The sequence below is a fragment of the Macaca thibetana genome, chromosome 6 (assembly GCF_024542745.1).
Source record: "Macaca thibetana thibetana isolate TM-01 chromosome 6, ASM2454274v1, whole genome shotgun sequence".
NCBI lineage: Eukaryota > Metazoa > Chordata > Mammalia > Primates > Cercopithecidae > Macaca > Macaca thibetana.
This window is the reverse complement of record NC_065583.1, coordinates 101,219,091-101,237,901: the sequence shown is the minus strand read 5'-3', so window position 1 is coordinate 101,237,901 and position 18,811 is coordinate 101,219,091. Positions and strand designations below refer to the sequence as shown.

The window sequence follows — 18,811 nt, the reverse complement described above, 5'->3', positions numbered from 1 at the left end:
ATGGTTGCTGGGCTAGTGAGTGGCCAAGCCAGGATTTGAATTTAGGCTGTCTGACTTCAAAGCTGTTCTGGGTCTGCGTGTCTGGAATGGCCAATAGTGTAAAACATAGCTGAGGACCAGTTAACAGAGATGGAAAGTTGTCCTTTGGGTTTATTAGCAAGGAAATCTTTGGGGAACCTGGTAAAGTTCTGGGCAAGAGGGCCGATTCTAATGGTTTGAAGAGCGAGTAGGAGTGAGGAAATGGAAAGTGCTCAGCAGTTTCCCTGGAAAGTGCGGAGAGACGGAGCCCTAGCTGGAGGATGAATGTGGTGGCAGTGCTATTGCTTTTTATTTCTTGGCAATTTCAGCACATGTAAATAGTGAAAAACACCTTTGAGGAGTTGAAAAGGCCCAGTATGGTGTTCTGGGCCCAGAGGAAATAAGAAAGAAAAGTTGGAGACTGGGGGCAGCAACACATACCTGTAATCCCAGCACTTTGGGAGGCTGAGGTGGGTGGATCGCTTGAGCTCGGGAGTTCGAGACCAGGCTGGGTAACATGGCAAGACCCCTGTCTCTACAAAAGATACAAAAATTAGCCAGGCATGATGGCATGCATCTGTGGTCCCAGTTACTTGGGAGGCTGAGGTGGGAGGATCACTTGAGCCCAGGATGCAGAGGTTGCAGTGAGTCAAGTTCATGCCACTGCACTCCAGCCTGATAACAGAGTGAGATCCCATCTCAAAGCAAAACAAAACAACAACAACAACAGAGGAAAACATGGGATGGCTTCTAGTACTGACAGTCAAGAGAACTGAAGTCTGACACCTAGAGACAAGCTACTTTGGTTCTTAAACTTAACTCTCGTGCTGATTTCATTGTGTGCCCTTCTTACTTTTTTGTTTTTTGAGACGAGACGAAGTCTCACCTCTGTCGCCCAGGCTGGAGTGCAGTGGCGTGACCTCAGCTCACTGCAGCCTCTTTAGCAATCGAAGCTTGTCTTTAGAAATTAAGAAGGCAGAATTGATGACTAAGGAACATCATTGTAATTAGGAAAAAAGATTAATTATTTACATCATTCAAGCCCTCTGCAATTCTTTTAATGCAGTTTCATAATCATTTGTCTTATTAATTACCATAAAAGCATGCCAATATTAGGTTTATAGCATGTCATCTTTATAATCTCTGTCTTCAGAGCTTCCTAAACATTCTAAGACACTATGCAGAAGTTAGAAACTGCCTGGTTTAATTGGGCCTGTAGTGAGGTCTAAATGAAGACCAGGGGAGAAACTCCACTGATTTTCAAATTTGGCTACACCTGGAAATCTACCAGGAACTTTAAAAAGTACTGATGCGTGAGTTTCAATCTGAAGACTGTATTCAAATTTAACTGATGCTTTTTATAGATCATTTTTTTCCAGTCATGACCCAGTCCAGGATTGCATATTTCATTTCGTTTTCAGGCTCGTTAGTCTCCTTTAAACAATTCCCCAGTCTTTCTTTGCTTTCATGATCTTGATTTTTTTTTTTTTTTTTTTTTTTTTTTTTTTGAGACGGAGTTTTGCTCTTGTTGCCCAGGCTGGAGTGCAGTGGCACGATCTCGGCTCACCACCGCCTCTGCCTCCCTGGTTCAAGCGATTCTGGTGCCTCAGCCTCCTGAGCAGCTGGGATTATAGGCGCCCGCCAACATGCCTAGCTAATTTTTGTATTTTTAGTAGAGACGAGGTTATGCCATGTTGGCCGGGCTGGTCTCACACTCCTGACCTCAGGTGATCCACCTACCTCAGCCTCCCAAAGTGCTAGGATTACAGGCGTGAGCCACTGCACCCAGCCACGATCTTGACTTTTTTGAATAGTCCAGTAATTTTATAGACTGTCCTGGCCGGGTGCGGTGGCTCACATCTGTAATCTCAGCACTTTGGGAGGCCGAGGCAGGCAGATCACGAGGTCAGGAGATCGAGACCATCCTGGTTAACACGGTGAAACCCTGTCTCTACTAAAAATATAAAAAATTAGACAGGCGTTGTGGCAGGTGCCTGTAGTCCCAGTTACTCGGGAGGCTGAGGCGGGAGAATAGCTTGAACCTGGGAGGCGGAGGTTGCAGTGAGCCAAGATCGCGCCATTGCATTCTGGCCTGGCGACAGAGCAAGGCTCCATCTCAAAAAAAAAAAAAAGAAAGAAAGGTGGGACAACTTGAAGTGGGGACGGGGAGGGTTCCTGGTCATAGATGGAGTCAAAGATTTTATGGTTGGCAGTTGGTTGAAAAACATTATGTTATTATCTAAAGATCTGGAATCAATAGAAAGGAACTCTGGATTAAGATAAGCGGTTGGGCCGGGCACGGTGGCTCAAGCCTGTAATCCCAGCACTTTGGGAGGCCGAGACGGGCGGATCATGAGGTCAGGAGATCGAGACCATCCTGGCTAACATGGTGAAACCCCGTCTCTACTAAAAATACAAGAAAATTAGCCGGGCGAGGTGGCGGGCGCCTGTAGTCCCAGCTACTCGGGAGGCTGAGGCAGGAGAATGGCGTGAACCCGGGGGAGCGGAGCTTGCAGTGAGCCGAGATCGCGCCACTGCACTCCAGCCTGGGGCACAGAGCAAGACTCCGCGTCAAAAAAAAAAAAAAAAAAAAAAAAAAAAAAAAGATAAGCGGTTGGCCAAGTGCAGTGGCTTATGCCTGTAATCCCAGCACTTTGGGAGGCCGAGGTGGGTGGATCACCTGAGGCCCAGGAAATCGAGGCTGCAGTGAGCCGAGACTGCACCACTGCACTCCAACCTGGGTGATACAGTGAGACCCTGTCTCAAATAAAAGGTGCTAGACTCTTAGTTAATCTCTCCTGAGTCAGGAAAAGATCTGGAAAGGGAAGGGGGTTCTCTACAGAATGTAGATTTCCCCCATAAAAGTCAGCTTTGCAGGGCCATTTAAAAAATACGTCAAGGAGGCTGGGCATGGTGGCTCACACCTGTAATCCCAGCACTTTGGGAGGCTGAGGCGGCTGAATCACGAGGTCAGGAGATTGAGACCATCCTGGCCAACATGGTGAAACCTGGTCTTTAATAAAAATACGAAAATTAGCTGGGCAGGGTGGTGCGTGCCTGTAATCCCAGGTACTTGGGAGGCTGAGGCAGGAGAATCACCTGAACCAGAGAGTTAGAGGTTGCAGTGAGCCGAGATCATGCCACCACACGCCAGCCTGGTGACAGAGTGAGACTCCATCTCAAAAAAAAAAACCAAAAACCAAAAAGCAAATATATTTCGGGGTAAAATACTTCACTTTCAGGGCCTGCTATCTGGCATGTGATGTTACACTAGAGCCAGGTTGGAATTTGGTATATTATTGCTACAAAGAGTCAGCTTTGTCAGCGGACAGCTTAAGAGCTCTGTTTTAATGTTAATGCTGGTCAGCTGTGCCTAAATTCCAAGGACAGAGAGTATAACGAGGCAATCCCTTCAACCAATCCCTTCTTCCCCTCATGGCCTGAACTAGTTTTTCAGGCCTCCTTTGGAATGCCCTTGGCTAAAGGGGGTCCATTCACTTGGTTCAGAGTCTGAGAATGTTATGTTTGGTGTATGATCATATATACCAAAATCTACTGCAGAAGATTTTATAAGCAGATTTCATATGTAATTTGCAATTTTTTCTTCCAGTCTGTGACTTGTTATTTTGTTCACAGTGTCTTTCACAAGTGAAAGTTTTTAATTTCTAGAAAGTCCAACTTATTAAACCTTTCTTTCATAGATTATATGGTATCTAAAAAGTCATTGCCAAATCAGGAGTCACAAAGACTTTCTCCTGTGTTTTCTTTAGCAGTTTTACAGCACGATCTCTGCTCATTGCAACCTCCGCCCCGCTGGGCTCAAGCGATCTTCCCACCATAGCCTCCCAAGTAGCTGGGTCTTGCCATGTTGCCCAGGCTGGTCTCAAACTCCTGAGCTCAAGTAATCCACCCACCTTGGGCTCCTAAAGTGTTGGAATTACAGGCGTGAGCCACTGCGCCCAGCCTGTATTTTATATTTAAATCTATGATTCATTTAAAGTTAATTTTTTCTAAGGTATGAGATGTGTCAAAGTTTATTGTTTTTGCATATAGATGTCCAATTTGTTCATCACCATTTGTTGAAAAAGACTATTTCTCCATCGAATTGCCTTTGTATCTTTGATAAAAATCAGTTGACTACGTTAGTATGGTTCTATTTCTGAGCTCTCTATTTTGTTCCACTGGTTTATGTGTCTGTCCTTTCTTTTTTTTTTTTTTCTTTTTTCAAGATGGAGTTTCCGCTCTTGTTGCCCAGGGTGGAGTGCAATGGAACGACCTCGGCTCTCTTGCAACCTCCGCCTCCCAGGTTCAAGCAATTCTCCTGCCTCAGCCTCCCAAGTATCTGGGATCACAGGCATGTGCCACTAGACCTGGCTGATGTTGCATTTTTAGTAGAGATGGGATTTCACCATGTTGGCCAGGCTGGTCTCGAACTCCTGACCTCAAGTGATCCACCCACCTTGGTTTCCCAAGGTGGGTAATCACACCTGGGATTACAGGCGTGAGCCACCGTGCCTGGCCTTATGTGGCTATCCTTTCACACGGCCTTGATCACTGTCAGTGAATATGAGCCTTCCTACTTCATTCTCCTTTACTAAGATTGTTTTGGTTTTTCTAGATGCCTTGAATTTCTATATGATTTTTGGGATCAGCTTGCCAATTTATCCCCCGCCACATTCCTCAACTTGCTTTTCATTAGCCTAACCTTTAAGCTTTTACTTAAGTGCGATCAACCAGGTGAGGGTGGTAGGAGATATTTCCCAACACTTCTCATGTATACTCAAATTTTGGGTTCTTCTTTGAAGTGAAACAGGCTCTTCACTGTTTACAAGGTTATTTCTGATCTGCGAAACTTCTCTGTCCATATTTTTCCTCTGTTTTCCTCTATTCAGTCTTGGCTGCCACAATAAGACAGACAGAAAGTACAAAGACACTTGCATCTGTAGTGAGAACCTTAGCAGCACACAGTAATTGCACCAGGTCTGTCAAATGGATGTATAGCTTGTCAATTTTGGCAAGAGGCAGCTGGGATTTTGAAAGGGATTGTGTTGAATTGGTGGATCAATTTAGGAAATATTGCTATCTTAAGAATATTAAGTCTCCAAATCCATGAACATGAGATCTTTTTCCACTTATTTGAAGCTTTAATATCTTTCAGCACTCTTTTAGAGTTTTCAGAAGTATTGCACTTCTTTTTATTACATTTATTTCTACGTAGAGTTGATTCTCATCATTTGCAGTAATTACAATCTACCAAGTCACTCCAAACATTGAACTGGTGGTTACTATAGCTTTCGGAGCAATACAGGGTGAGGTTCTTGTGAGCCTCCGGTCTCAACATTTTTGTCAGTTGAAATCCCATTTGTGTTACATAGGTTTGTTTGCCAGTGCCCTTGTAAAGCAAGTCAGTCTCACCAATGTTGAAAGCCTGCTCTTCCTCATAATCCTTTTTCTTTCTTTCTTTCTCTTTTTTTTTGAGACAGAGTCTGACTCTGTTGCCCCGGCTGAGTGCAGTGGTGCGATCTCAGCTCACTGCAACCTCTGCCTCCCAGGTTCAAGTGATTTTCGTGCCTCAGCCTCCCAAGTAGCTGGGATTACAAGTGCGTGCCACCACACCCAGCTAATTTTTGTATTTTTAGTAGAGACAGGGTTTCACTATATTGGCCAGGCTGGTCTCGAACTCCTGACCTCAGGTGATCCACCCGCCTCAACCTCCCAAAGTGCTGGGATTACAGGCATGAGCCACTGCACCTGGCCTCATAATCCTTTTTCTGTATAACACTTAGCAGGTATTTTTAAAAATTCTCTGTAGCCTCCTCTCTGCAGAACCTGCCTCTCCAGCAACTTTAATAAGGCAGGAGACTTGGACTCTGATCCCAGCTCTCATCACAACTAGCTGTAATGTTGGGCAAGCCTCTTAGGAAAAAAAAAAAAGACTTTTGATGAGAAGATCTCTAAGGTTCCACGTATTCTAGAGTTCAGGTATTACGCCACCAAAAAAAGTAACATTCGTATAGTAATTTTTAAAGCTCATGGCACCACCTGGTGGTTACAGAAAAGGACATGCTGAAGAAAGGAGATTCTGTAATTTTTGATTTTTGAATAAAAATTTCAATTTTCAGACAATTTCCTCTCTAAACTGGCTACCTATAGGTGTACTACTACATCTAAAAGCATCATAAAATTATGCTTACAATCACACCCTGCATAGAATTCCTTGTGAATGTAAAGACTTTACCCCTTGAATAGTTATCACCAATCAGCAGCTATTATTCTTACCCTTTTTTTCTTTTTTTGGAGAGATAACATCTCACTATGTTGTCCAGGCTCGTCTCGAACTCCAAGAGATCCTCCCACTTCGGACTCCCAAAGTGATAGGATTACGGGTGTGAGCCACCATGCATGGCCAGCTATTATTCTTTGGTTTTAAAGAAATCTGTTAAACAATTATATAAAATAAAATTTTTTTATCATATCAAAACATTTCCATATTAAAGTTTTTCATATGAGAAATGACTCTCAGAGGCACCAACAGATGCCTACCACATTGCGCATAAAACACAATAATAGCAGTTTGTCTCCATTTGTGTTTGTCTAATTTCTAATCATTATTAGATTGAGGTGATGCAATTTTGGTAAAAATGCCACAGATGTGGTAAGTTCTTAGCGTATCATTTTGAAGCAGCATCATTGTCTGGGGTAAACACCTGGGGTTGGTCATCTTGCGCCAAGAAAATTAAGGACAGAGACATGCCCTTGGGTTAAGGAGCGGAAAGTTTAATATGTAGCAGAAAGGAGAGAGGAGAGCAGCTACTTGGGAGACAGAGGCTCCAAAACACAGAATAGCAGCCGACTGCCGCAGATTTTATAGGCAGGCTTGAGAAGAAGGTGGTGTCTGATTTACCTGGGCTCACATATTTGTTTGACCAAGTGTGACACTTACATAGAGGCCAGGGAAAGCTGGTCGCCCTACCCTAATCTTATTATGCAAATGAGCTTGCCACTGGGCTGGCGCCATCTTGTCTGTTCCTTAGGGTACACGTGGCTGCCAAAACAGAAGATGGAGCCGCCATTTTGAACATGCCTAGTCCCAGTTGGTATATTCCTATTTGCACAACTGCTGGCATTCACCGGTGCAAGCTTCCAGCTTGCTTGTTTACGTCTGCAGCTCGATTTTACAGGCTGCTCTTTAGTAGAAAAGGAAATGATTTGCGGGCTGCTTTTCTTTTTCTTTTTTTTTTTTGAGACAGAGTCTTGCTCTGTCACACCCAGGCTGGAGTGCAGTGGCATGATCTCAGCTCACTGCAACCTCTGCCTTCTGGCTTCAAGCGATTCTCCTGCCTCAGCCTCCCGAGTAGCTGGGATTACAGGTGACTGCCATCACGCGTGGCTAATTTTTTGTATTCTTAGTGGAGATGGGGTTTCACCATGTTGGTCAGGCTCGTCTGGAACTCCTGACCTCAGTTGATCCACCCACCTTGGCTCCCCAAAGTGCTGGGATTACAGGCGTGATCTACCGTGCCTGGCCCTGGGGCTGCTTCTCATTAAAAGGGAAACCTTACCCAGGATTTCTGTATCCTATCTGCTTAAGTAATTTCTTTTTAACTCCTATATCAATACAAAAGGGTACATGATGTGAATATGTCTAATTTCTGGTTATGTTAGCTTTGATCACTTCATTAAGACAGCTATCTACTGGGTTTATCGACTATGAAGTTACTATCTTTTCGTTTGTATTTAACAAACATCTTGTTAATTACTTTGAGACTATGCAAATTCCTGTTTCTCCTAATTTTAGTACCCATAGGAGGATCTTGTCTGCAACAGTTATTACAGTGGTGTTCTAAGGATGGTTTCTGTTTCCCTCATTCCTTTGCTATATATTAATTGGAATTATTTGGTGAAGAATAAGTGTCTCTTTTCCTGTATTTATTTACTCATTCAACAACCTATGGTTTCATAGAATTTTTTTTTTTTTTTTTTTTTTTTTTTTGAGACAGTTTCACTCTTGTTGCCCAGGCTGGAGTGCAAAGGCGCGATCTCGGCTTCCTTCACCCACCGCAACCTCTGCCTCCCGGGTTCAAGCGATTCTCCTGCCTCAGCCTCCTGAGTAGCTGGGATTACAGGCAGGCGTCACCATGCCTGGCTAATTTTGTATTTTTAGTAGAGACAGGTTTCTCCATGTTGGTCAGGCTGGTCTTCACCTCCCGACCTCAGGTGATCCGCTGCCTCGGCCTCCCAAAATGCTGGGGTTACAGGCATGAGCCACCGCACTTGGCTAGATATTTATTTTATTATTTAGGTTATAGTCCAATACAGTCATTAATTTTATTGCTCAAATATGTTTGAATAATTTTAATATCATGAAAAGTTTTTGGTATAATGAAAAATATTTGAGCTGGGCATGGTGGTGTATGCCTGTAATCCCAGTGACTCAGGAGGCTGAGGCAGAAGGATGGCTTGCGCCTGAGTTTGAGTCTGCAGTGAGCTATGATCATACCACTGCACTCCAGATCCTGACTCCAAAATATACATATATATAAATTTTATGTAATTGTTTAATAGGTTTTTGTTTTTGTTTTTGTTTTTAGAGACAGAGTCTCACTCTGTCACCCAGGCTGGAGTGGCTCACTGCAAGCTCCGCCTCCTGGGTTCACGCCATTCTCCTGCCTCAGCCTCCTGAGTAGCTGGGACTATAGGCGCCCACCACCACACCTGGCTAATTTTTGTATTTTTAGTAGAGATGGTGTTTCACCATGTTAGCCAGGATGGTCTCGATGTCCTGACCTCGTGATCTGCCCATCTCAGCCTCCCAAAGTCCTGGGATTACAGGCCTGATCCACCGCTCCTGGCCTGTTTAATAGGTTTTTTAAAAAAACCAAAGAATAATAACTGATTGGTGGTGACTGTTCAAGGGTTAGTCTTGATGTTTACAAGGATTCAATGCAAGGTGTGATTTTAATCATTATTTGTATGATACTTTTAGAAGTAGTAGTGCTTTTGTAGGTAGCCATTCTAAAGGGAAAATTGTCTGAAAATTGAAATTCTACAAAATAACTGAGGAGTACTCTTCAGAAGTGTCATGAAAAATAGGAAAAGATTGAGACCTGTCACTGAGGAAATTAGACATGACAAAATGCAGTGTGGGATCCTAGAACAGAAAAAGAACATTAGAGAGGAAACTGGTGAAACCCCAGTAAAATCTGTAGTTTATTTAGTAGCATCGTGCTGAAGTTAGTTTTGATAATTGCACTATAATTACATAAGAAGTTAAACTTAGGGGATATTGGGTGAAGGATACATGGGAACTCTACTATTTTTGCAGCTTTTCTCTAAATCTAAAATTTTTCTAAATAAAAGGTTAAAAAATGATTCCCACATAAAAAAGGATTATCTCTGAGTTAATAATATAAGCGATTATTATCAAGGGTAATTATCAGTTGCACAAGTCTTTTTATTTTATTTATTTATTTTGAGACAGAGTTTTGCTTTTGTTGCCCAGGCTGGAGTGCAATGGGGCGATCTCAGCTCACTGCAACCTCTGCCTCCCGGATTCAAGCAATTCTCCTGCCTCAGTCTCCCGAGTAGCTGGGAGTACAGGCATGCGCCACCGTGCCTGGCTAATTTTTGTATTTTTAGTAGTGACAGGGTTTCTCCATGTTGGTCAGGCTGGTCTCAAACTCCTGACCTGAGGTGATCTGCCTGCCTTGGCCTCCCAAAGTGCTGGGATTATAGGTGTGAGCCACTGTGCCTGGCCTGGTTGCACAAGTCTTATAGGAGATACCAGAATCTCCAAGGGGTACAGCGTATCTTTAATTTGGATAGAAAGCAGAGGTTTGTGCTATTATTCTGTTGTAGGCACAGTGTGGTAGGCATCTATTGGTTTTGCCAGACAGACACTCATTCCCCTATTTTCCTTTCTTTTTTTTTTTTTCTTTGTGAGATGGAGTCTTGTTCTGTTGCCCAGGCTGGAGTGCAACGGCATGATCTTGGCTCACTGAAACCTCCACCTCTCCAGTTCAAGCGATTGCTCCTGTCCTCAGCCTCCCGAGTAGTTGGGATTACAGGTGCCCACCATCATGCTCAGCTAATTTTTGTATTTTTAATAGACACAGCATTTCCCCATGTTGGCCAGGCTGGTCCAGAACTCCTGACCTCAGTGGGTCTGTGGCCTCAGCCTCCCCAAGTGCTGGGATTACAGGTGTGAACCAACGTGCCCGACCACATTCCCCTCTCTTCTGATAACTGCCCCCCCGTTATGCCACTTAATCCCTCCCTGGTCCAGTTCATGAGCTGACCCACCCCAAAACTCCATGAACATATGACTTACCTGGGCCAATCAGTGCCTTCCTTGGCACTTTTGCTAGAACTATAAGGAAAGATAAATTTGTTTTCCTCTGGGATTGTTCAATTTCTAGGATATAAACCTGGAGCTACCCGATACCACCATGTAGAGAAAGAATCCTCAGAGATGGTGAGGTCCAGCTCTAATTATATAACTTCAGCCCCTGAACCTAGGTATGTCAGAAACCATAGGTTTCTTGGTTAACTTAACCATGTTAAGCATGAGTCACTGATACTCTCAACCTTCCACCCTTTCTGTCTCAGTTTATTTGGCTTAAGCCGGTTTGAGTTTAGTCTCTGTCACTTGATACCAAAAGAGTCATGAATGAGCTCTTCCTTTCTCCATCATCGTGGTGTGTGCCTGACTCCGCTTCTCACCATGTCTTCTCACAAGACTTTCAGGATTAAGTGATTCCTGGCTAAAAAACAAAAGCAAAATCGTCCCATTCCCCAGTGGATTCGGATGAAAACTGGTAATAAAATCAGGTACAACTCCAAAAGGAGACATTGGAGAAGAACCAAGCTAGGTCTGTAAGGAATTGCACATGAGATGGCACACATATTTATGCTGTCTGAAGGTCACGATCATGTTACCATATCAAGCTGAAAATGTCACCACTATCTGGAGAGTTGGATGTTTTATTGGGAATATATTTTTTTCTCTCTGAATCAGTTATGAGCGTGTTGTTTGGCTGGGTTGAGTAATCAATACGTGAGACCTTTCGTTTTTTAAAAAAGAATAATGAATGAAACATTCTGGGGGGCGGAGCAAGATGGCCAAATAGGAACAGCTCCAGTCTCCAACTCCCAGCGCGAGCGACACAGAAGACAGGTGAATTCTGCATTTTCAACTGAGGTACTGGGTTCATCTCACTAGGGAGTGCAGGACAATTGGTGCTGGTCAGCTGCTGCAGCCCGACCAGCGAGAGCTGAAGCAGGGCAAGGCATTGCCTCACCTGGGAAGCGCAAGGGGGAAGGGAATCCCTTTTCCTAGCCAGGGGAACTGAGACACACAACACCTGGAAAATCGGGTAACTCCCACCCCAATACTGCGCTTTACCAAGGATCTTAGCAAACGGGCACGCCAGGAGATTATATCCCACATGTGGCCGGGAGGGTCCCACACCCACGGAGCCTCCCTCATTGCTAGCACAGCAGTCTGCGATCTAACGGCAAGGCAGCAGCAAGGCTGGGGGAGGGGCGCCCACCATTGCTGAGGCTTAAGTAGGTAAACAAAGCAGCTGGGAAGCTTGAGCTAGGTGGAGCTCATAGCAGCTCAAGGAGTCCTGCCTGTCTCTATAGACTCTACCTCTGGGGACAGGGCACAGCTAAACAACAACAACAACCAAAAAAAAAAGCAGCTGAAACCTCTGCAGACGCAAACGACTCTGTCTGACAGCTTTGAAGAGAGCAGTGGATCTCCCAACACGGAGGTTGAGATCTGAGAATGGACAGACTGCCTGCTCAAGTGGGTCCCTGACCCCCGAGTAGCCTAACTGGGAGACATCCCCCACTAGGGGCAGACCGACACCCCACGCCTCACACGGTGGAGTACACCCCTGAGAGGAAGCTTCCAAAGCAAGAATCAGACAGGTACACTCGCTGTTCAGCAATATTCTGTCTTCTGCAGCCTCTGCTGCTGATACCCAGGCAAACAGGGTCTGGAGTGGACCTCAAACAATCTCCAACAGACCTACAGCTGAGGGTCCTGACTGTTAGAAGGAAAACTAACAGGAAGGACACCCACACCAAAACCCCATCAGTATGTCACCATCATCAAAGACCAGAGGCAGATAAAACCACAAAGATGGGGAAAAAGCAGGGCAGGAAAGCTGGAAATTCAAAAAATAAGAGCGCATCTCCCCCTGCAAAGGAACGCAGCTCATCGCCAGCAACGGATCAAAGCTGGATGGAGAATGACTTTGACGAGATGAGAGAAGAAGGCTTCAGTCCATCAAACTTCTCAGAGCTAAAGGAGGAATTATGTACCCAGCGCAAAGAAACTAAAAATCTTGAAAAAAGAGTGGAAGAATTGATAACTAGAATAATTAATGCAGAGAAGGCCATAAGTGAACTGACAGAGATGAAAACCATGACACGAGAAATACGTGACAAATGCACAAGCTTCAGTAACTGACTCGATCAACTGGAAGAAAGAGTATCAGCGATTGAGGATCAAATGAATGAAATGAAGCGAGAAGAGAAATCTAAAGAAAAAAGAAGAAAAAAAAATGAACAAAGCTTGCAAGAAGTATGGGATTATGTAAAAAGACCAAATCTACGTCTCATTGGGGTGCCTGAAAGTGAGGGGGAAAATGGAACCAAGTTGGAAAACACTCTTCAGGATATCATCCAGGAGAACTTCCCCAACCTAGTAGGGCAGGCCAACATTCAAATCCAGGAAATACAGAGAATGCCACAAAGATACTCCTCAAGAAGAGCAACTCCAAGACACATAATTGCCAGATTCACCAAAGTTGAAATGAAGGAAAAAATCTTAAGGGCAGCCAGAGAGAAAGGTCGGGTTACCCACAAAGGGAAGCCCATCAGACTAACAGCAGATCTCTCGGCAGAAACTCTCCAAGCCAGAAGAGAGTGCGGGCCAATATTCAACATTCTTAAAGAAAAGAATTTTAAACCCAGAATTTCATATCAGCCAAACTAAGTTTCATAAGTGAAGGAGAAATAAAATCCTTTACAGATAAGCAAATGCTTAGAGATTTTGTCACCACCAGGCCTGCCTTACAAGAGACCATGAAGGAAGCACTAAACATGGAAAGGAACAACTGGTACCAGCCATTGCAAAAACATGCCAAAATGTAAAGACCATCGAGGCTAGGAAGAAACTGCATCAACTAATGAGCAAAATAACCAGTTAATATCACAATGGCAGGATCAAGTTCACACATAACAATCTTAACCTTAAATGTAAATGGACTAAATCCTCCAATTAAAAGACATAGACTGGCAAACTGGATAAAGAGTCAAGACCCATCAGTCTGCTGTATTCAGGAGACCCATCTCACATGCAGAGACATACATAGGCTCAAAATAAAGGGATGGAGGAAGATCTACCAAACAAATGGAAAACAAAACAAAGCAGGGGTTGCAATACTAGTCTCTGATAAAACAAACTTTAAACCATCAAAGATCAAAAGAGACAAAGAAGGCCATTACATAATGGTAAAGGGATCAATTCAACAGGAAGAGCTAACCTAAATATATATGCACCCAATACAGGAGCACCCAGATTCATAAAGCAAGTCCTTAGAGACTTACAAAGAGACTTAGACTCCCATACAATAATAATGGGAGACTTCAACACCCCACTGTCAACATTAGACAGATCAATGAGACAGAAAGTTAACAAGGATATCCAGGAATTGAACTCAGCTCTGCACCAAGCAGACCTAATAGACATCTATGAAACTCTCCACCCCAAATCAACAGAATATACATTCTACTCAGCACCACATCACACTTAATTGCAAAATTGACCACATAATTGGAAGTAAAGCACTCTTCAGCAAATGTACAAGAACAGAAATTAAAACGAACTGTCTCTCAGACCACAGTGCAATCAAACTAGAACTCAGGACTAAGAAACTCAATCAAAACCGCTCAACTACATGGAAACTGAATAACCTGCTCCTGAATGACTACTGGGTACATAACGAAATGAAGGCAGAAATAAAGATGTTCTTTGAAACCAATGAGAACAACGATACAACATACCAGAATCTCTGGGACACATTTAAGGCAGTGTGTAGAGGGAAATTTATAGCACTATGCCCACAAGAGAAAGCTGGAAAGATCTAAAATTGACACTCTAACATCACAATTAGAAGAACTAGAGAAGCAAGAGCAAACACATTCAAAAGCTAGCAGAAGGCAAGAAATAACTAAGATCAGAGCAGAACTGAAGGAGATAGAGATACAAAAAACCCTCCAAAAAATCAATGAATCCAGGAGTTGGTTTTTTGAAAAGATCAACAAAATTGATAGACCGCTAGCAAGACTAATAAAGAAGAAAAGAGAGAAGAATCAAATAGATGCAATAAAAAACGATAAAGGGGATATCACCACCGACCCCACAGAAATACAAACTACTATCAGAAAATACTATAAACACCTCTATGCAAATAAACTAGAAAATCTAGAAGAAATGGATAATTTCCTGGACACTTACACACTCCCAAGACTAAACCAGGAAGAAGCTGAATCCCTGAATAGACCAATAACAGGCTCTGAAATTGAGGCAGTAATTAATAGCCTACCAACCAAAAAAAGTCCAGGACCAGATGGATTCACAGCTGAATTCTACCAGAGGTACAAGGAGGAGCTGGTACCATTCCTTCTGAAACTATTCCAATCAATAGAAAAAGAGGGAATCTTCCCTAACTCATTTTATGAGGCCAACATCATCCTGATACCAAAGCCTGGCAGAGACACAACAAAAAAAGAGAATTTTAGACCAATATCCCTGATGAACATCGATGCAAAAATCCTCAATAAAATACTGGCAAACCGGATCCAGCAGCACATCAAAAAGCTTATCCACCATGATAAAGTGGGCTTCATCCCTGGGATGCAAGGCTGGTTCAACATACGCAAGCCAATAAACGTAATCCAGCATGTAAACAGAACCAAAGTCAAAAACCACATGATTATCTCAATAGATGCAGAAAAGGCCTTTGACAAAATTCAACAGCCCTTCATGCTAAAAATGCTCAATAAATTCAGTATTGATGGAACGTATCTCAAAATAATAAAAGCTATTTATGACAAACCCACAGCCAATATCATACTGAATGGGCAAAAACTGGAAAAATTCCCTTTGAAAACTGGCACAAGACAGGGATGCCCTCTCTCACCACTCCTATTCAACATAGTGTTGGAAGTTCTGGCTAGGGCAATCAGGCAAGAGAAAGAAATCAAGGGTATTCAGTTAGGAAAAGAAGAAGTCAAATTGTCCCTGTTTGCAGATGACATGATTGTATATTTAGAAAACCCCATTATCTCAGCCCAAAATCTCCTTAAGCTGATAAGAAACTTCAGCAAAGTCTCAGGATACAAAATTAATGTGCAAAAATCACAAGCATTCTTATACACCAGTAAGAGACAAACAGAGAGCCAAATCATGAATGAACTCCCATTCACAATTGCTTCAAAGAGAATGAAATACCTAGGAATCCAACTTACTAGGGATGTAAAGGACCTCTTCAAGGAGAACTACAAGCCACTGCTCAGTGAAATAAAAGAGGACACAAACAAATGAAAGAACATACCATGCTCATGGATAGGAAGAATCAATATCGTGAAAATGGCCATACTGCCCAAGGTAATTTATAGATTCAATGCCATCCCCATCAAGCTACCAATGAGTTTCTTCACAGAATTGGAAAAAACTGCTTTAAAGTTCATATGGAACCAAAAAAGAGCCCGCATTGCCAAGACAATCCTAAGTCAAAAGAACAAAGTTGGAGGCATCACGCTACCTGACTTCAAATTATACTACAAGGCTACAGTAACCAAAACAGCATGGTACTGGTACCAAAACAGAGATATAGACCAATGGAACAGAACAGAGTCCTCAGAAATAATACCACACATCTACAGCCATCTGATCTTTGACAAACCTCAGAAAAACAAGAAATGGGGAAAGGATTCCCTATTTAATAAATGGTGCTGGGAAAATTGGCTAGCCATAAGTAGAAAGCTGAAACTGGATCCTTTCCTTACTCCTTATACGAAAATTAATTCAAGATGGATTAGAGACTTAAATGTTAGACCTAATACCATAAAAACCCTAGAAGAAAACCTAGGTAATACCATTCAGGACATAGGAATGGGCAAGGACTTCATGTCTAAAACACCAAAAGCAATGGCAACAAAAGCCAAAATTGACAGATGGGATCTAATTAAACTAAAGAGCTTCTGCACAGCAAAAGAAACTACCATCAGAGTGAACAGGCAACCTACAGAATGGGAGAAAATTTTTGCAATCTACTCATCTGACAAAGGGCTAATATCCAGAACCTACAAAGAACTCAAACAAATTTACAAGAAAAAAACAAACAACCCCATCGAAAAGTGGGCAAAGTATATGAGCAGACACTTCTCAAAAGAAGACATTCATACAGCCAACACACACATGAAAAAATGCTCATCATCTCTGGCCATCAGAGAAATGCAAATCAAAACCACAATGAGATACCATCTCACACCAGTTAGAATGGCAATCATTAAAAAGTCAGGAAACAACAGGTGCTGGAGAGGATGTGGAGAAACAGGAACACTTTTACACTGTTGGTGGGATTGTAAACTAGTTCAACCATTATGGAAAACAGTATGGCGATTCCTCAAGGATCTAGAACTAGAAGTACCATATGACCCAGCCATCCCATTACTGGGTATATACCCAAAGGATTATAAATCATGCTGCTATAAAGACACATGCACACGTATGTTTATTGCGGCACTATTCACAATAGCAAAGACTTGGAATCAACCCAAATGTCCATCAGTGACAGACTGGATTAAGAAAATATGGCACATATACACCATGGAATACTATGCAGCCGTAAAAAAGGATGAGTTTGTGTCCTTTGTAGGGACATGGATGCAGCTGGAAACCATCGTTCTCAGCAAACTATCGCAAGAACAGAAAACCAAACACCGCATGTTCTCACTCATAGGTGGGAACTGAACAAGGAGATCACTTGGACTCGGGAAGGGGAACATCACACACTGGGGCCTATCATGGGGAGGGGGGAGGGGGGAGGGATTGCATTGGGAGTTATCCCTGATGTAAATGATGAGTTGATGGGTGCTGATGAGTTGAGGAGTGCAGCACACCAACATGGCACAAGTATACATATGTAACAAACCTGCACGTTATGCACATGTACCCTAGAGCTTAAAGTATAATAATAATAATAATAAAATAAAAAAATTTAAAAAATTTAAAAAAGAATGTACTATTGAAAAAAAAGAAACATTCTATATTTTATTTTTTTAAATTAATTTATTTTTGAGACAGGGTCTCACTCCTGTGGCTGAGGCTGCATTGTAATAATGGGAGCTCGACTCACTGCAGTCTCTACTTCCTGGGTTCAAGTGACCCTCCCACATCAGCCTCCCGAGTAGCTGGGACTACAAGCAGACACCACCACACCCAGCTAATGTTGTATTTTTAGTAGAGAAGGAGTTACACCAAGCTGTGTAACCTGGTCTCGAACTTCTGAGCTCAAGTGATGAGCCTGCCTCGGCCTCCCAAAGTGCTGGGATTACAATCGTGAGCCACTGTGCTCAGCCTACATTCTATATTTTGATACTCACTTTGAAATTCAAATGTATTAAAGGAGAACATTGATTTTATATTTTTGTAAAGGCAGTCTTGTTTTAAAGAGAGAAAAATTTGGGCACAGTGGCTCATGCCTGTAATCCCAACACTTTGAGAGGCTGAGGCAGGAGGATTAGTTGAGCCCAGGAGTTTGAGGCCAGCCAGGGCAACATAGTGAGATCCCTGTCTCTACAAAACAAACCGAAACTAGCTAGATGTGGTGGTGCGTGCCTGTAGTCCTAGCTACTCAGGAAGCTGAGGCAGGAAGATTGCTTGAGCCTTGGAGTTTGAGGCTGTAGGTGACCCATGATTGCCCCACTGTACTCCAACCTGGGCTACAGAGCAAGACACTGTCCCCCAACCCAGAAACAGAAAATGAAAGAAAAATTTGACACAAGTTGTCACCTTAACAATTTTAGAAACAGTTCTTTTTCTTTTCTTTCTTCTTTTTTTTCTTTTCTTTTTTTTTTAGACAATGTCGCATTCTGTCGCCCAAGCTGGAGTGCAGTGGCATGCTTACGGCTTACTGCAGCCTCAACCTCCCAGGCTCACACCATCCTCCCACCTCAGCCTCCCAGGTAGCTGGCACTATAAACATGCGCCACCATGCCTGGCTAATTTTTGTATTTTTAATAGAGATGGGGGTTTCACCATGTTTCCCAGGCTGGTCTTGAACTCCTGGACTCAAGTGATCCTCCCACTTCAGCCTCCCAAAGTGCTCAGATTATAGGCATGAGCCACCATGCCCAGCCAATTTTTTCTTTCATGAGTCATTAAGCTATGTGAAATTTAGTGGATAGAAATTGTAAAACAGTCCAAATGTGTTTAATCTTCGTGGTTATCCACTGGGGAATATGGGTCAATAGAGACAAGAGGACTGCTCTTGTTTCTCAACATCTATATACCTTTCAGTGTCTAACATAAACACATTTCCAATAAAATTAACAACTGTTAATTGGAATTCATTCTAGTTGTAGGGGAAAGGAAATATTTAAATCCTTTTCAGATTTTTTTTTTCTTTTCTTTTCTTTTTTTTTCTTTTTTTTGAGATGGAGTTTCACTCTTGTTGTCCAGACTGGAGTGCAGTGGCACAATCTTGGCTCA

General features: G+C 42.8%; 1 pseudogene; it reads left to right on the top strand.

Moving 5' to 3' along the window:
- Positions 1 to 10,897, top strand: LOC126956155 (60S ribosomal protein L39-like; annotated as a pseudogene).
- The last annotated feature ends 7,914 nt before the right edge of the window (positions 10,898 to 18,811 follow it).